We start from the raw sequence: 19,145 nt of genomic DNA on the forward strand, positions 1-19,145 counted from the left end.
GATTACCCTGACTTTACCAAGGCTTTTGACATTGCCTCCCACAATATTCTTGTATTTACGTGTATTGGGAATAAGCAGCAAGGTTTAGATAGCAGAGAATGGCTTCCAAGGTGATATCTGTGGGAGTAGGTCAGGGGTTGCACTGTGCAGAACACAGTTAGTTCCAGATGGTTTCACAGTAGACACATCACAGGATGCAGCTGAGACTGCCAAGAGTTTTTGGCATCCCTTTGAAAATGTATTTAAGAAAGGGCAGAGACAAGACAGAAGAAGAAAAGGAAGGCCAGAGCAGTAGGAGGTAATCCACAGGAGAGCTGGGAACACTCTTGAAGGGGCCCAAGCATAAACTCATGCCAGAACAGGTATAGTCCCAAAGGGACTGTAGCCTGTGGATAACCCACAACAGAACAGAAGAAATGAGTTAGGCAGAAGGAGAAGTAGAAGAAAAGTATGAGAAAGAAGGAACACCAGAAAGAAATCTCCTGCACCACCTATCACCTCGCTGAAGGGACTGAGTTTAACCTGTGTCTATGGTGGTAAGAAGGGGAGTAGAGACTAGGAACAGAGAAGGAGAGGTATCTGGAGCTTGGGAGAGCAGGGAGGACAGGTGTCTTCCATAAGTGTTTAAATACTTGCCTACTTTGTTCCACAGTACCTGAATAAGTAATTAAATGTTATGTTAATTATGTAAATTACGTTAAATTTCCCATCTGGAGACTGTTTTGCCCACAACAGTAATTAGTGAGTGATTTCCCTGTCGTTATCTTGACCCATGAGTTTTCTCACTCCCGTTTTTCACCCTTGTCTAGGGATGGGGGTGAGTGAGCAAGTGACAGTATGGGTGTGTGGCTGCCAGCCAAGGCCAACCCCCACATTAAGTTAGGGCATTATAATCTGGACGTACAGACAGATAGGCTGGTAAAAATCTAGTTGGATAGCTGGGCTTAGAGGACAGTGGAGGTCATACTCTACCTGGAGGCCAGTAACGAGTAGGGTCACATGGGATTCTGTCCTGGAATCTGTCCTAATTAATACCTTTATCAATAATCTGGATGAGGTCACTGACCTAGAGACTGGAAGAATGCATCAACAGGAACGTCATAATATTCAGCAAGGATAGTTGCTAAATTCTGCATCTGGGAGGGAATAACCAGTTGGGAATCATGCAAACTGAGGACAGGTGTGGTAGACAAGAGTGCCCAAGCAGCAGCAAGAAGTCAACAACCTCCTAGGCTAATTAAAAGGATGATGATTGGTAGTAAATTAAGGACATCAATTGTTACCTCTGCTTGGCACTACCTGGGACACATGCAAAATACTACATCCAGACAACCCCCATCCCAACCTCAGAACAAGAAATATTGACAGACTTCACTGGAGTGAAGTTAGGGGAGGGCCTACAAAGTGGGCAGGCATAACTGGGCACTAGGTGAATGGGGAGAGGCTAGTGGAGCAGGGCTTGTTCAAGCTGAAGAAGAGACTGCTACAGGAGGACTAAAGAGCCATCTACTCTTATCCATGGAAAAATAAAGATGGAGCCAGGGTCTTCACAGTGTTGTATGGCAGACGGATGTAAGACAGTTGACAAGTTGAAACAAAATAGGCTCAGGCTGGGTATAAGCAAAAACTTTTTCATAATGTAGTGGAGTAGGTTGCCCCGAAAGATTATGCAATATCTATTCTTGCAGTTTTCAAGAGCTCAACAGATAAAACCTTGAACAATCTGGTCTTTGACCCTGGTATGAGCAGGATATTGGACTAAAGACCTACTGAAGTACCTTCCAACCTGAATTATCCTATTGGCTTGCTTACCCAACTTACCCAATACAGACAGTATTATGGGTGAATTTTTATTTTTATTTTAGATGAAAAATAACTACACAGTCTTCAGTAATAATAATTCAAACCTTGTTGTTATCCTAAATATCTGTAACTCTTCAAAAACCATAATCTTACAAAATTGGAAAGTACATGTTCATGAACCAAACACATGGATGAAGAGGGTCATGTTATTTTCATGCTCTAATCAAGACAGAAAAAGTTAAACAGAAAAAAAAAAAAGTTTAGAGAAGAAAACTTACTGTCTAAATCTTAGGTCAGTATTATAAATAGTAAAAAACTTTGATGCATCTGAGGTTAAAAAAAAGTAGTGTTTCAAGAATCTGGGATTTGGAGTATTGAAATACAGTGATTATGGTCTATTGGTGGTTGAATTACGGGGGAAATATTTTACTTTTCTGAAAACCACAACATAAACTACTATGAACATTAATGACTTCAGTGTATATTGAATATCCCGAGCTCACCAGATTCCTTTTCTGTAATTGGCACAAATGTCTATTAGAACAAACTTCTCTGGAGGTATGGAGTATTACAATCCAAATCATTGATTCAATATGCCAAAATTTCCCTGTGAATATGTTACAACTTCAAACCTGCTAGAAAGACAATGATTCTATTCTGTTGATACTAAAAATTAAAGATGAGCACAGAAAAAAAAAAACATTGTCTAAGTACTGTTGCATATATATTAATATGGAAATTACTACAATTAAAAGTATCATGAAATTGATTTGCTATTAACCGATGTACTTGCATATAATCAGCCTAGATAAGCAAGAACTAGGCCAGATTTGAACATGTCAAAAACAGAAACAAAAAAAGCAAAGAAAACTGTAGTATCAGATGTTAAACTATGTAAACACATAGATGAAGTGAAAAGTGTCAGGTAGAATATAACAAACTGTGATAAGAGGTGAAAAGAAGTTAGAAGATATTTTTCCTTCATTAATCAGATATATATCTGAGACTGAAAGAAAGTTTTGACAAAGGGCTGAACTCTGTTTAAAATTCTTAGCATAAGTGCAATTACAAACTCTGGGAAAACATGCTAGCTACTTTTCTGAAACCCAAAGAAAACCATGTTTTCTACATATGGTAATTTAATATTTACAAAATAAAAAAATGTAAGACCATCTGTCCAATGTTTTCACTCATCCTTTTACTAGCTCTGCTTTGTGTAAATATAGAAATATTGCTTTATGCAAACTGGAATGAAAAATATTGCCCAAGTGATCTGCTTATTAGGTAGACAGGCAAATAGTCCAGTCCTTGGCTAGGAGAAGGCTCACTCATCAGTTAAATTGAGTATGACGTGCAGTTACAAGTAAAACATTGCACAGAGACTACATATCCAGAAAGTTTTACATTACTTCCAAATGTACTTCAAAAACTACATAGATGCATTAGGTTATTATAAGCTCTGATGAAGATAGTATGTAATGTATGTACTATTCAAATTACTGTGTACACTAGAAGCTAATGAATTAATGTACAAAGGGGTATTTTGTACCAGACTGGTTTGAAGATCTTTGAATACACAAGTGAAGCCTTTTTTTTATCAGGTCAGTGAAGCTGTTCCAAGAATTCAAGTCAGAAGAGACTGTGTCTAGCTATGTTAAAACAAGCTCAGAAATGAATAGTGGCTTCTGGCTAAAACTGACAAAACACTGCCTCTTTCCATGTTTCCTAGGATATTACTGAACTAGCAGGAAAAAAAAAAAAGGCAATGAAAGGCAAAAAGGCAACGTATTACTAGAAGATCCCTTCAGGTGGTGAAGCATACTACTATACTACTACTGTAGTATCTGCTGTTCTGGGAAAAAGTAAAGTCAGTCAGGCCTTCACTTAATCTTCAGTACACATGGAATTTTATAGCAAAATAAAGCACTGTTACATTAGGTGATATAAGCAATCCCTTCTCTTTGATTCATATTCACTATAAAAGAATTATTATCTATGCTAAGAGGAGCCTGTCAAATTATTTCTTAATGGGTTTAAAAATCACTTAGGAAGATAACTAACAATAGTAACAAGAGGTCCATTTGTTCTGTTAAATATGGAGATGGATGACTATTCATAAGACATAGTATTTAGAAGACTCTAATTTCAGACCCATTTGCACTAGTATACTTCACATTTCAGAACTACCATCACAAACCTTTCATAGCTCACAAAGCTTTCATAGCTTTCATAGTGAATACCTAATACAACAGAAGTGAGCTGTCATCAGAGAACGTAGAAAAAGTGTCAATCCCATATGCACTGCTATTGCCACTTACCAATGCATTAAAACACATAAAATGAGCATTATAGACATGTATATATAAAGCATATACATATATATATGTATATATAATATATAACATATGAAAAAGGAAAATGAGGTTGTATTTGAATAAAACCTGAAAAATGCTGGGTAGAGCTGTGCTCCAATTTGTAAATCCATCATTGGACTTCCTGATAATTCCAGTTCTTAAAACCCAGAAATTCCCCAAAACCTGAAAAGCTTCCTCATCAGTCACTTCTGTGTTAAAGTATGACAGGAGACAGACAGCAACAAAAACAAAAACGAACAAACCAATATATAAAATCTATCAATGAAAAAAATCAAACATAAACAAATGAAAGAACCACCACATATTCTGCCCTAGTTTCTACTAAGTACATTTGCTACAACATGGTTGAATGGTTTTATGCTAGATCAATAGATATGAACACTTTTAGAATTTACTTTAGAAGATGGCAACTTTAGTGTGAAGGGGTCTTTCTAAACTTGTTGGGCTGCAGACCCACTGAAAGATAGAACCAGCAAAAAGGAAAGGATGCATCTATGAAAATGAAACAAGGCATTGCTTGGGATCCAGCTGGAACCAAGGAGAGGAGTGATGGCTAGAGCAGCTAATTGAGATGGCTGTGCCTTCTTAAAGAATATAGATGACTGCAAGGTGCAGCCGAGAGGAAGACTGTAAAGAGTAATTCTGTTCTGTTCTCTGACAATAATTATAACTTAGTATGCTGGTATGCTTTGACTTCAAGAAGAAAGCAAACTTACTTACGTGATGTGGTTTTGCTTTCAGTAAATGATTATAGTATTATTTAATATTGAATATACTTAGAAGACTTGTCTTCCTTATTCTGGAGCATGAAGAAATCATGAAGTTTTAATTGGTGTCCAATTCTTCCTGAGAATAACCATTCACCCTGTTAATCTTATTTCCCTTTTTTATACAGACTTCTGAAGACATTCTTCTTGAATGCACTGGATCACTAAACAGGGTGCTTTTTTTTGTTTGTTTGTTTGTTTTTGTTTGAAATACTTTACCCCTGTGGGGACCCTGAGCCTAATTGAGGAAATAGAAATGGTTAAATGTAAATTAAACTTGTTAATTATTAACAGTTCAAGGGCATTTTGCATTTAGGACAAATGCACTTTTAGGTTCTTCGGTTTTTCTTCTTCTCTCTCTTTTTTTTTTTTTTTTTTTTCTTAAGTGAATCAGTTAGCTTATTTCTAGTAACAATTCAGCAAAGTCAGAACTATAAAAAATGTTATATGATCTATAGAGTTACAGTTTGGTAAGAGAAACTCCAATTCAAGCCTTTCCTGTGAGTAATCAAATGATAGGAACCACACACCTCTGCCCTAAAGAATTCCACTAAAACAAGAGCTCAAAATAGAGCTGAACTAAAAACTCTGTTAAACTGTTTGCACTTCAAAGACCAAATAGCCCCAAAAGAAATAATCTTCAGAGATATCTTAAGTCATCTAAGATGCTATATTTTCCTATAAACCATAAAGATGACTCCAGCACTCGAAATTTCTGAAGACGGAAGGACACGCAGTCAGATGTCATGCAAAAAATGACCATTAAAGTTAATAGTCATTAAAATTGTCATAATTAAACAACAAACCTACATTAAAATGATAGAAAAAATGGGGTTTCATCACACACTATCAGAACTTGCTTGTAAAGTCTGTGAGGCTTATGGTGCTTTAGGTATCCAATGTATTTGTAATCCTTTGGGAGTAACTAATGCTCAAGAGATTGGGTGGGACAGGGCCACAGTGAAAATCTAATCCAAATAGCCTACTCAAACTTAATTTACTCAACATTTTATCATTTAAAGATATTACTGGATTTCTCCCCCCCTCTTTTAGCAGGTAAATAAACTACACAAAATTTTCTATTCAGACACAATTCTAACATCTTATAAGCACTGAAACATCATATTATTTATATATATATTAATTTATGATTAAAGATATACTAATCGGGCTAATGATAACATGTCTTGAATGCTTCCTGGAATTTCTTTTGTAGAAATGCCTGAAAGTTAAGCTGCATCTACAACTCCAATAAACAAAAATGTGATCTCCATGGAGAGAGCTAGTTTTTAGCTTTGTGATGGGTGGAATACCACTAAATGATTAAGCATCACTTCTCTAGGGTATGACAGTACTAAGAGATATTAGTTACATTTTTAATTGCTTGACATCAAGTTTCACGATTAATTAGGTAGTTCAGAATAACTGAACTTTCCATTTCATCACATTAGCATTAATTTGGATTTGTCAGTGGGAAATGGAATCCTGATATAAAGTCCTAACATTTTATTTGAATTATTATGGATTCCTAGTTGAATTTCTGTCTTGTAGAACACAGAGTGTTTTATTTTTAGGTACACAAAACAGTCTTTGTGTCATCCTGAATTCATTTTCTACATCTGCTAAAGTGTCATTTTCCCAGATGAGAAGAGCTAGAAGTCACATGAAGTTCAGACTGCCTTCTGGGGCATAACAGATGTTATAGGGGTGAAATGCATGATGCAAGAGAACTAACACAATCCAGTTCTGTGCAACAAAGTCACAACTACTGCAGGATATTCAGGAAAGGAATTATGAGAAACCTCTGTTGAATAGTCTTTTCTATGACACTTGCAGCAGAATCAGTAAAATAGATGAGCTATTAATATCTGAGCAGAAAGAGTATACAACTGTAAAATAGGACATTCCTTAAAATAAGTCTGCTTGTTACAACTTTATCACAGAATTTATCTCAACCAGAAATCACTCACTACTGCTACCCTGAACTCTGGAAAAATGTAGTTTAAAGTAAAGACATAAATATGAATGCTGTGAGTTTTATTGGGATATATGTTGTCTGGAATCACACATCAAGATCTCTGTAGGTATTTAGGAATGCTGGAAGTTAGATTCTGTAACAGCTTTCCAGATAGGCAGATATTGGGAGTTTGGCTCCCTCAAAATTTAAGAGAAGAGATACTGATTTAAATATAGACTTACAAGACCAACTCTATTCAGATATTTTAAAGACACTTTAATCAATATTTAATCAATATTTACATTTTATAATCGTGGCTCAGAAGCTTATCACAGAAAATCAAGATTAGAAGGCATCCAAAAAAAAAATAATCTAACTTTATTCACTTACGGTATATTTCAGGCAAGGAAGATTTTCTGTAAATAAAAGGCATGAACTTTGGAGGATGTTAGCTATAAAATGGGTTCTCTCAGGCATGATGATGCAGACATTTATTTCTATTTAAGTTATTCCAGCTAAATTTGGTAGATCTCATCTATTAAATAGAAAATCTTCTTATCATCAACAGAAAGAATAGGGAAGTTTAAAATACACTGTTTAACAGAGTATTACGGATATTTTAACTGTAGAGAAACATAATGAGGGATCTTTATTATATGTAGACCTTACATGTAAATAATACAGATATGTGGAAAAAAGACAGTCAAAGGATGATTACACTCATCAAAACTAAAATCCATCTTAACAAAATCTTGTCAGTCAGAAAATGTTTCTATTTGGTAAGAACAAATGCAAAGAAAAACTAGTTTAAAAGCTTATGAGTTTGAAAGAAACATGTTTCTCAAACTCAAAGTGCTGTAGTCAATCAAGACAGGATCTTCTAAAACCCAGATGTACTTCAATAAAGTTAAAACTGAAGAATTAGGGTCTTTATGTTCAAAGTGACGATTTGTCAGTAACAGCAATCTAAAATATTTTTAGAATATTTTAATCTAAAATGGAATTAAACATAAAATGTTCAACACTTAAAAAAATATGGAAAAACAGAGTGATGACAAGCATACTACAAAATCTTAAAAAATGCTGTTCTCGAGGAAGAGAAAACACTAATGATACAGTTAGGAGTGTTCAGTTGCATTTTAATAAATAACCTTCTCTCTCCTCCTGTTATGCAATGTAAATATGGGCTTTCACAAGAAGCAGTTCATAAACTGTTTATGGGATCAGTAGGGATCGTATAGATACAGTATCTGTATCACAGATACGCAGCAGTTTGAAGACATCTCTCATCTATGGGGAGAGGCTGGGACTGTTCGTGTGGGAGCAGAAAAGTCTTGGGGACATCTTATCTATGTGTATAAATGCTTGATGAGGGGCTAAAGAAAAGGGAGCCAGGCTCTTCTTAGTGGTACCCAGTGACAGGACCATAGGTAATAGCCATAACCTCAAATACAGGAAATTCTGTTTAAACTTAAGAAAACACTTCTCTAATGTGAAGGTGGTTGAACACTGGCATAGGTTTCCCAGAGAGTTTGTGGGGTCTCCACACACTGGACTAGACACAGCCCTGGGCAACCTGCTCTTGCTGACCCTGCTCTGGGCAGGCGCTCTGACCAGGCAATCTCCAGAGGTGCCCTCCTGTCTCTGTGCGTCTGTGTGATCTTTGTAACACAAAAATTTACTTTGCTTTCTTCCTGCTCCATTGGACAGTCTTTTATTATAGAGCAGTACAGATTAAAACAAAATAAAACCCTATGGTAACATTCATCCCAAAACACAAACTTTTTAATTTAATAGCCAAAAATCTGGGAATGTGGCTGACAAGAAGCCATCAGAGTAGAAAAGTGCCTCATATTTTCTCATTAAATTTTCCTTTGGTTTTACTGAGTTATGAACTTTCAAAAACTGCATTTCTGTGGGGCTGCGTGGTAGTCAGCACGAATTTGATAACATGCCAAGACAGTGGCTGAACATAGACATTCTAATTGAAGACTGTATTCACACTGTCTTCAAAACAGCAGCAGAAAACATGATACTGGGGACCAAGGGTTAGAGAAAACATCAAGCTGAATCACTGACAAAATTCTTTCTACAAAATCGGCTCATAGCCCAAAGCAGTCCTTCAAATTGCAGAGAGGCACTGGATTGAACCAGAATTCTTTCTAAGTACTTGGCCTTTGTAATCTAAATCCAAACAAAACGTTTCTCAAACTTCAGGCTAAAAGACGCATGCAATAATTCTGCTGAATGCCAAACACACTACCCCTTCCAAAGAGTTTTCAGTCAATTCAGCATCATCAATCTAGTGAAAAGGTGAAAAGAAAGCATCTGGAAGCATCTTTCTGTGTCAACTGGCACAGTATCAAAAAGGTTCTTCTGAGTCTGGCTGTACCTGAAAGATCATTTCAAAATTATATCTGAAAGCTTGGACATTTTAAGATACCAGTTAATCAGGTTGTAAAAAAGAGTTTTGTTACAGTTGTGAGTAATGGATTCTTCTAACCATGTCTTGTAGTAAGAGTTTGCCCATTCTTAAACACCATGTAGCCCTCCCCTCCCCCCCCCAAAGGCCAATTCAAGCACATTTTGCAATGGAGTCATACAAGGTTTGTTTCTAATAGCCTCCCTTCCTTTCCTGCTCTTCTATTTTGTGAAGTCTATATTATGAGATTTCTCTAAAAAGTAAAATATAGTTACTAAAATACAGTGCTCTAATTACAGATGAGAGAAAAAATCAGATCACCTAATTATGAAATCAATCCTGACAGATTTTAAAACAATCTGTCTTTCCAATGAAAGACACAATCAAGCCCTTCTCCTCATCTCTCAACAGAAAAATGCTGAAGTTGGCCTTAGAGTTCAAATACATTAGGTGAGATTAACAAACAAGTAGGTGACCAAATAGAGCGACCACTGCGATCGCATACACCATGGTTTTTGGCAATGCGTTCTAGAAACACAGCAGTCTCTATGAAGCATATAAGAAGAGGATACATATATTAAACCAGAACAATATGTAAACTAAAATCAACAATGCATTAAGCAATATTTAGTTAATTACATCTTTAATAAAACAGACTGTGTGTTATCAATGTGTCTGTAGCTGAACAGGAGTAAATTAATTCTGATTCCAAGAACCTTGAAACAACCTACTGCATTGGCTTTTCTTATGGATTTGTCTTTTTTTTTTCTTCTGAAAGGCAACACAATCCAAAATCCCCTGTTTCAAGGAAAATTACTTATTTAGTAAAAATGTTTCATGTCTCAAAAAGCAGTTATGGTCTCTGTCACAAGGTATCTTTATATATAATGAGTATATGCAGTCCGTTCCCATTTTGTGGAACTGCAGAATGAAATCAGAGAATCAACTTCAACTACAGCAAAAACACATTTGTAATTGTAAGAGTTTAAGAAGAGATTATGAAAATGTGACCCAAGGATGTCTGTCTGACATCTCAAGAAAATGAATTAGTAGCTCAGAAAGATACGAATTTCCCCATTCAGCCAATTTTTGCAATCTGCTGTCATGTTCAGGAGAGATGTAATTAGGGCACGGGGAAATGGCCACAGGGACTGTCTGCAGCCAGGCACATACAACTTGATTTACGGAGTACTTACATAATCTTATTCAGAAACATATTGATACATAATTATTTGTATAAATTTTTATACATTTTATCTTTCATTGAAATCTTTTTAAAATACTAGTCTCTCTCAATGGTACACAAACCTAGAATTACTGTTACTTGTATTTTTTTCTATAATAATCCTATTTGTAAACAATGAATGATTAAGTCAGTTACAAGTTTGAGATTATTATACTCACTATTGAAAACCCACAGAAAGAAAAAATACATATTAAATTACTTGAACAATGTTAAAAGATGTCAGATGACAGCTTTTAAGTCAATGATTTTTCTACTTACTAATCAAATTAAGATATTCAATATTCAATAATAATCATAATAGAGAAGCTGTGGATGCCCCATTCCTGGAGGTGCTCAAGGCCAGTTTGGATGGAGCTTTGAGCAACCTGGTCTCGTTCCAACCCATCTGGCCCATGGCAGTGGGGTTGGAACTGGTCTTTAGGGTCCCTTCCAACCTGAGCCATTCTATGACTCTATGAAAAATGTTCTTTCATCACAAAGTCTTACCTTGACTGGTTAAATCCTGCCTAAACAAAAAATTAGATATAAGAAATAAGAAATTTTATAAGAAATGTCTATCCAAAAAGGGTTTAGAAGATATTGCTACAGAAATGTGCCTATTGTAGATATTGTACCCGTTCTATGCAGACACAGAACATATTTGTCTCTGGCTGTTAGCATCACAGTCCTTTGCAAAGATAATATAATTTTATGCATATATATTTATGCATAATATTATATGCATATATTTTATGCATTAATATTATATGCATATATATTTTATGCACAGAATCTCCATAGTAGTGAATGCTCCCAACCTTACTTTAACAAACAGCTTATAGTTGTTTAAATACATTACATATGTATTTAATTTCTTTGAGAACTTGTCTTGCTGCCCCAGTATCTCAAGTACTATATTAAAAGGGCATGTATATTAAAGTATATCAAAGAAAGGATAACCTATGTAAAAGAATTACCTTACAAGTAAGTATTTTTGTTCTTCATAAAACAGGTCATCTTAATAAAATGTGGGATGGTTTAACTGAACTGTGGAACATGATGTCTTCTTAATCTATGTCAAAAAGAAGAGATAAAATCATAGAGTAATTTAGGTTTGAAGGGACCTCTCTAGGTTGTCTTATCCAATCTCTTGCTCAAATCAAGCCTTAATTCTGAACTTACATTAGCTTGGAGCTGGTCCTTGCTTGTAAATAGGTTCTTAGATTAGTTGGACCTTGGTCAAACAAGAATGGTCAGATATTATTTCAAAAATATGTGTTTCAGCTCAGTTTCACAGGATAGAACCCTTGCTTTGAGATCATTTCACAACATGAGTCAAAACATCGTGAGGTGAATGGATATCTGGGAAACATGCTTCAAAAGCACACTGATGAGTCAAACTAAAATGTTAACTCTGGTGCATTCTAAAATTATAAATTAGGATTTTTCAAACTATTTATCAGCGTCATAAATGGGTTTTGTTTCAAATATATTCACTGAAGCAGTTTACCAGAAAAGAGGGAAATATTTCTAAAGTTTTGATACTTTGGTGAAAATGACCTGAAACTACAAAATTTAAATATTAAGAATAGGCAAAGAGCTGACATTTTTATCACCAGGCCTTGGAAGCACTATTGACAAAGAAAATCCATTTAAAATTTAGTTATTCTACCTCAAAAGAATGACTGCCTATTAAGGTATTAATAAAAAACTTAAATTATTGCTGTTAATACAGTTAAAGTATTCTCTTTGACTTATGGAAAAATGTTAGAACAGTCTGATGAGCCCCATCTGGATTATAAAAACAGTCTCAGGCATAAATATTCTTTCTGTTTCGAAAAATTAGAAGTTCAAGGAAATGCTTATAAATAAATGACACTGCCAGAGATCATAAGAAATCAGACTGGCTTTTCAAGCTCTTTCTTTTAACCCTTAAGCTTTTTGATCTTTGAGTGCTATTATATGGGTACTAGCAAGTTCCCATCTTTAATTATCTTGATTTAGGAAACTAATTTTCCCTCAAAAGATTGCTTTGAAGTCTTTCTAATTGAAAACCAACAGGGCTGCAATTAATAAGGAATTAGCCAGACAAATTAATAAGCAACCTATTGCATTAGACAATCATAAGTTTTGTTTGTTTTATTGTTTTTGTTTTTTAAATCAATCTTTTCATGAAATTAAAAACATATTCATTGAGGCTGCTGTAACTCCTCTGATTAAATTTTTACTGGTCAAGTTGTAATTATTTTAAAGGTTACTAACATTTTCTGTAAGTAAGCACAAAGCTCTGATTTTCAGACTAAAAAACATTAAACAGGTCAATTAGACCTGTTTAACCTGGTCAATCTAACCTAGTACTTTACCTAGTACTGCAGTTTGTATGGTAGTGAATTTTAACTGATTTTTTTTTCATTCCATGTGCTGGTAATTAGTTGTCTAAAGGTGTATTTGTAACTTTCATTTTTAATGTCCTCTGTAAGATCCATCCTCTGTAACAACACCGTCACTACCATCTAAGCCCTTAAAATGTCTGGCTTCCGCAAAAACTACTGAAAATTAATTACATTATTTAATTACACTTTTCCAAAAAAGATTTCCTGTTGTTCAGTTGATGCCAGGTTCCTTCACTGAGCATTTCTTTCGTCTGCTGTTGTGAGCATTACATTGTTCCTTTTCTCATTTTCTCCTGCTTTTACAGAACTCTACTATCAATCTTTTCTCTAACTAAAATCTATGCAGCAACTTGTTGTGGAGCGCTCTCAATGTCTCTCCTGAAGATGTTTGCATAAACTATTAAACAGACACTGAACAGAATGGGAGCCTGGCTACCTATCTGTAGTCTCTTCTGCATGAGTATCTTGACATACTGCAAAGCCATTCTCACCTTCAGGCTGAAATTTGAAAGCAGCATTCATAGCCATTATCTCTAGATATATGATTATTTTGGTCAGATGTGAGGGCCCTTTACAACATCAGAAAAATGCACCATTTTGTTTTTTCACTTGTAATGTTTTAGTTCATAAAAGTGGAGAAATACAACAAAGGGATTTTTAACAATTCCACATTAACATCAGTCAGTCCTAGCACACCAGTGACTCTCTTTTTGAGAGGAAAATTCTGGTGCATCAGAAGGCTCCATAATTATTCCCTTGTGAAATGCAAATAGTAATAAATTTGTCATATGCTTCTGTAAGTGTTCAACCTTTCCATGCTGCAGAAATTTGAAAGTCCTTCTTTCACTGATATAATTAATAATTTGATTTACTTGTTTTATGAGCTTCTATTTTATGAGGTCGGTGGCCAGACATTTTATAGCTCTCTGATTAGCTCTCAGACCCACACTCTGTATTTCTGAATGACAGCTCTTTCTAAGCAATTCTGTCAGGTGGGAGGAGAGGAACAGATCACTGTTGTCTACCACTAGCAAAATGAGTGAAACCAGCTCTAGGAGTCCAGTACTGTATGACTCAGCAGACTTTCCCAAAATGCAAAAGAATTAGAGACATGGCCTGAAATGAAACACTAGAAATATTTGCAAAAATAAATCTGATTTTTCATTCTTTTCTAGGTAATTTCTTTGTGTCAGTTTAGACAACAAAATATACAAAATATTAAATCTTATTTTGAATTTTATAATCTATTCAGATCGCTATTAGCTATCCCAAACACAATCTGAAGACCACAGTGACAACTATTCACATTATTTCAGTGCAATATAAGTACTATGGGTGACATTCACCTGACCAAATTTAAATAAACTATTTTAGATAATGTCCCAAATGACATCTATAGTAGTCAGCTGAAGGAAATAAACACTTTTAGAGCCAAGTCATTGTATCCAAAAATAGGTATCTGAAGTACGTCAGTTGATTCACAACCTCTAAATTCCTTTTTTTTCTTAGCTGCAAAAGCAATCTAGCCTGGATAGACTATTGCCTTCTAAGAACCAATACATCAAGACACTTGATATATATTCGTGATACCTATCTTAAAATAAATTTCATATATATTTGACACTTGATATGTAAAGAAACTCAATATATATTTTATATCTATTTGTGAGATAACTTAGAAGGTTCCAGTTTATAGACGTGCTGAACATCCAACATTTGAAAATGAAACTATGATTATATGTATTTTCATAATCCCTGGTATCATTAGAAAATGAAGCTCTATCCATGCCTGAACATACTAGGAATGAAAAGTAGTTCTTACATTCACACACAGATCTATAGTCATATTTTCCCAATCTTTTACTTTTATTCCCCCCCACATTGCATATTGCCCAGCTAGAATCCTCACCATTTCATCATTAGTTGTCTTCACTAAATATTGCTTGTGCAACATCTAGCCAGCAGCAGGTCCCTTTGGAACTGGTTGAAGCTGGCTCTGGCCTGACCTGGGGCAGATGCTGGACCAGGCAGACCACCCCTGCAGTGCCCTGCTACCCAAACCACTCTACATAATCCTGATACAGCAGAAACAGGTTAGGTACAGCAGCTTAAGCAACAAAGGCATATGCTTGTAAGATTAAGAGTTCCCATTCAAGCCACTACAAGGAAAAATGCAGGTTATTGTTATATATATGTTACATATAAAACCACAAACACCGGAGTTCTTTCCTACTACAATACACGAAAATTAAAACTAGAGATACCATAAAATAAAATAAATGTTCTCTTAATTATGAATAATTCCCCAGAAATTTCCACATATCTTTAAACGTACATTTAATTTTTATTAATATTTATGTTGCCTACTGAACTAACAGATTAATAAATAATCTCTGGTTTTACTTAACTGACCTAATCCATTATGATTAACTACGGCATTTTTTTCCAGCTCACTGCCTAAGGAAATCCTGGGAGAGCTAAATGACTAACTGTTTTTTTTCACAGTTTGGATACATTGTGTAATAATTGCTGACATTAATGAATTAAGTACATGTCCACATATATAATAAACTATACTCTTTTAAAAAATGTTGTTTTCCAGGAATAACGTGACTAGTAGCAATGGCTGGGACTTGTTCACAGTTCCACTGCTGACTGATACAGTTTCAGAAATACCTTGCTCTTAGTTGCCAACCTCAAAACACAAAGAATCTGATTTTAAAAGCTCCCAAAGCAAAAGCTACAGGGAACCCTGAAGATGTTTGTGTAAAGATAGAAACGGGGTTATATGTGAAAGTGTCCCTTGAAAAGATTTATTGAAAATAAACTTATGAAATACATGCAGATATAGGACTTTCTTGTCTTGGGTTTGAACTCGGAATACAGTTACCATTTTAATAACCTGAATGGAAGCTGCACCTCCTAAGAAATTGTCTGCCAGCCCTTCAAATGAGTTCCAGTTCTGTACTGACTGCTCAGTATTAACACAGCCTGTAGAGGCCTTAACATATGTGAAATGTTGTTCCTCTGAATTGAAACTGTTTCTTCTGTAGTCTTCCTCACCCTACAGATACTATGCAACTGGAAAAAAAAAAAAAAAACCTGCAGTATTTCAGATCCAGCCCACACAAAGAACCCCTTCTTTTTCTGATATCATTATGAAACATCCAATACAGTCGTTCCAGGATAGAAATAAACTAATTTTCATCCCAAATATTTAATTAAAAATGCACCTAGAAAACATTTATTTGTACAAAGCATAATGAAAACAAAGACCTATAAATAGAAGATGGTCTAAGCTAGTTTAGTTAGAGGTGTCACGTGAGGAAAAACTGTGGTCTTCAATGTGAAACAAATAAGATAATACTGTACAGATTATTGTGAGAAGATATAGCAAGCAGTAAACACATTTCCTCAAAGCCTAAACTTATATACATGCATACATATTTATATAAATCAATTAAAAGATTGTGTTTTTTTCATATTTAATATCTTTTTGGAAACAAGCAAACGAACAAACAAACAAGACACACTTGATTGCCTGTCTTCACAGAATATCACCACTTGAACTAATGGCTTTTGTACACTTCAATTATGCAGACTTGCCTTAGGCACATGGGAAGCACCAACTAGTAAAAACCTAAGAGCTAAGAGCAGTAATACTTTTGCAGATACTGAGTTCTGGGGTTTGTATAAATTTAAGCCTTGTTTCTTTATCTTTGCAGAGGATGCATAATTTGTTACAGGTAGCAGGAGAAGTGTCTTAACTGTGAGTCCACTGGAAAGCAGATGCTTTATCAACCTCCGTTATTTGTATAAAAAGGCTATGAAACAGAACTGAAGAATATTGAGGAATTGAAGAATCAAGGAATGGTCACTCTCAAAGGGTTGTGGTCAATAATTTAATGTACAGGTAGAGACCAGTAACGAGTGGTGTTCCTCGGGGGTCAGTACTGGGCCCTGTGCTGTTTGACATCTTTGTTGGCAACATGGACAGTGCAATCAAGTGCACCCTTAGCAAGTTTGCCAATGACACCAAGCTGTGTGGTGTGGTCGACATGCTGGACGGAAGGGATGCCATTCAGAGGGACCTGGACAGTCTTGAGAGGTGGGCCTGTGTGAACCTCAGGAGATTCAAGAAGACCAGTGCCTGCATCTGGGCCAGGGCAATCCCAAGCACAAATACAGGCTAGGCAGAGAATGAATAGAGAGCAGCCCTGAGGATTAGGACCTGGGGGTGTTGCTGGACGACAAACTTGACATGAGCGAGCAATGCGCCCAGAAAACCAATATGTGCTGCATTAAAAGCAGCATGGCCAGCGGGGCGAGGGAGGTGATTCTGCTCCTCTGCTCTTGTGAGACACCATCTGGAGCCTTATGCTCAGCTCTGGAGGCCCCAGCAGAAGAAGGACATGGACCTATTAGAATGAGTCCAGAGGAGGGCCATGATGATGATCAAGGGGCTGGAGCACTTCTCCTCGGCAGGCAGGCTGAGGGAGTTGGGGTTGTTCAGCCTGGAGAAGAGAAGGCTCTGGGGAGATCTTATCTCCCTATCTCTAGCCTTCCACTACCTAAAGGGGGCCTGCAGGAAAGCAGGAGAGGGACTCTTCTTCAGGGAGTGTAGAAATAGCACAAGGAGTAATGGCTTTAAAGTAAAGAGGGTAGATTTCAGTTAGACATAAGGCATAAGTTCCTTACTCAGAGGATGGTGAGGCACTGGCACAGGTTGCCCACAGTGGTTTTGGATGCCCCATCCCTGGGAGCATTCAAGGCCAGGCTGGATGGATGGGGCTTTGGGCAACCTGACGTAGTGGAAGGTGTCCCTGTCCATGGCAGGGGGGATAGAATTGGATGATCTTAAATGTCCTTCCAACCCAAACCATTCTATGATTCCATGAATAATTAATTTTTACATTCAATTTCTATTACATATTTATTATATAAAAAGAGAAACCTTTCTTTTCCCCATAAACTACATGGCTGGATAAAATATAATATGCATGTATACCTGTACTTCACTGATTGTGAAAATTAACTAGAAAAATAGCATAAACCAGAAGACTCATCACATTAAACCAATTCATTTTTTACAACATAAAACAAGATATTTAATCTGTATTTATGCAGTCTGAATTAGGTTTGGATACTGGAGGTTCAAAGAACTAAAGCTGCTTATGCTGTTTAGATTTGCAAGCCAGCACTAATAATATAAAATGAGTCTAATCATATTGTGAAAACTGATTAACATTTTGGACTTCTGAACAGTACATGCAATGTAATCCACTCTAATTTTATTTTTGCATTGCTTTGTTGTTTGTTTGTTTGTTTTTTGAAAAAAAAACAAAAACACAAAACACAGAGAAATAAAATGCTAAATAAGCCATTTTTTAAACATAAAAACTGCTTTTTGGATAACTGCAAAGGAGGTGTATCTCAGAAACTTTCACAGCAAGAAAATGAAGAGAAAGACTATGTTGTCCTTTCATTCCTGAATTCACTGATGATGGCAAGAAATTTGTTAACTTGTTTACTGAACACCTGGCAGCACTTTGGCAGTTGTCACATGCATTTCTTAGTGGTGTCTCCCGTTTAGTTTGAACTTTAGAGGACTATACTCACTTCCACTATAAATTTGAAAATCTCACAACAGTTGTTATCTGATTAGAGGCTTGACATAAAGATTGCACCAACATCTTAGCTTTTGAAGGAACCGCACTGAAAGTATTTATAAAAGTTTCAAGAAGGCAAAGAGAAAGCAAGAAGGCAAATCCAATCCCCTAAATGACACTGAGAGTAGGAAGGATAAACTTTGTATATATGAAGTTTAGAAAAAGATGACAAGTAAATTTATTTCCTGGCTCAACTAGAATTCTCAAAACACCTTAGATAAATAGCTTCTGCAGAATACTTAATCCAGAAAGAACAAGGTGTATGGAAAATTAACCTGAGAGTTTGCTTCTTTCTTTGATAGAAGTATCTGTCCTCAAAAAAGACAATTTCACTGACACGAGTAAACATAACCAGTCTGTAATTGTAAGTAAAGGTAAGTAAACTGTCAGTAGAGGTCAGATGGTCAAGGATATCAGGTTTGGATTCTGTCTTCCACAGGAATGCAGCTCTTTCACAGGTAGAGGCAACATGACCAATCCTTCAAGAATTTGAAGGCAATCTTTTGTTATAAAAACTGAGATATCCCACCCACC

At 35.8% G+C, this 19,145-nt stretch overlaps 1 protein-coding gene across 5 annotated transcripts in view; it reads right to left on the reverse strand.

The window, feature by feature from the left end:
- Window positions 1–19,145, reverse strand: part of NCAM2 (neural cell adhesion molecule 2) — a 290,357-nt gene that overhangs the window by 143,712 nt on the left and 127,500 nt on the right. The window lies entirely within an intron of this gene.

Source organism: Anas acuta, chromosome 1 (assembly GCF_963932015.1).
Source record: "Anas acuta chromosome 1, bAnaAcu1.1, whole genome shotgun sequence".
Classification (NCBI taxonomy): Eukaryota; Metazoa; Chordata; class Aves; order Anseriformes; family Anatidae; genus Anas; species Anas acuta.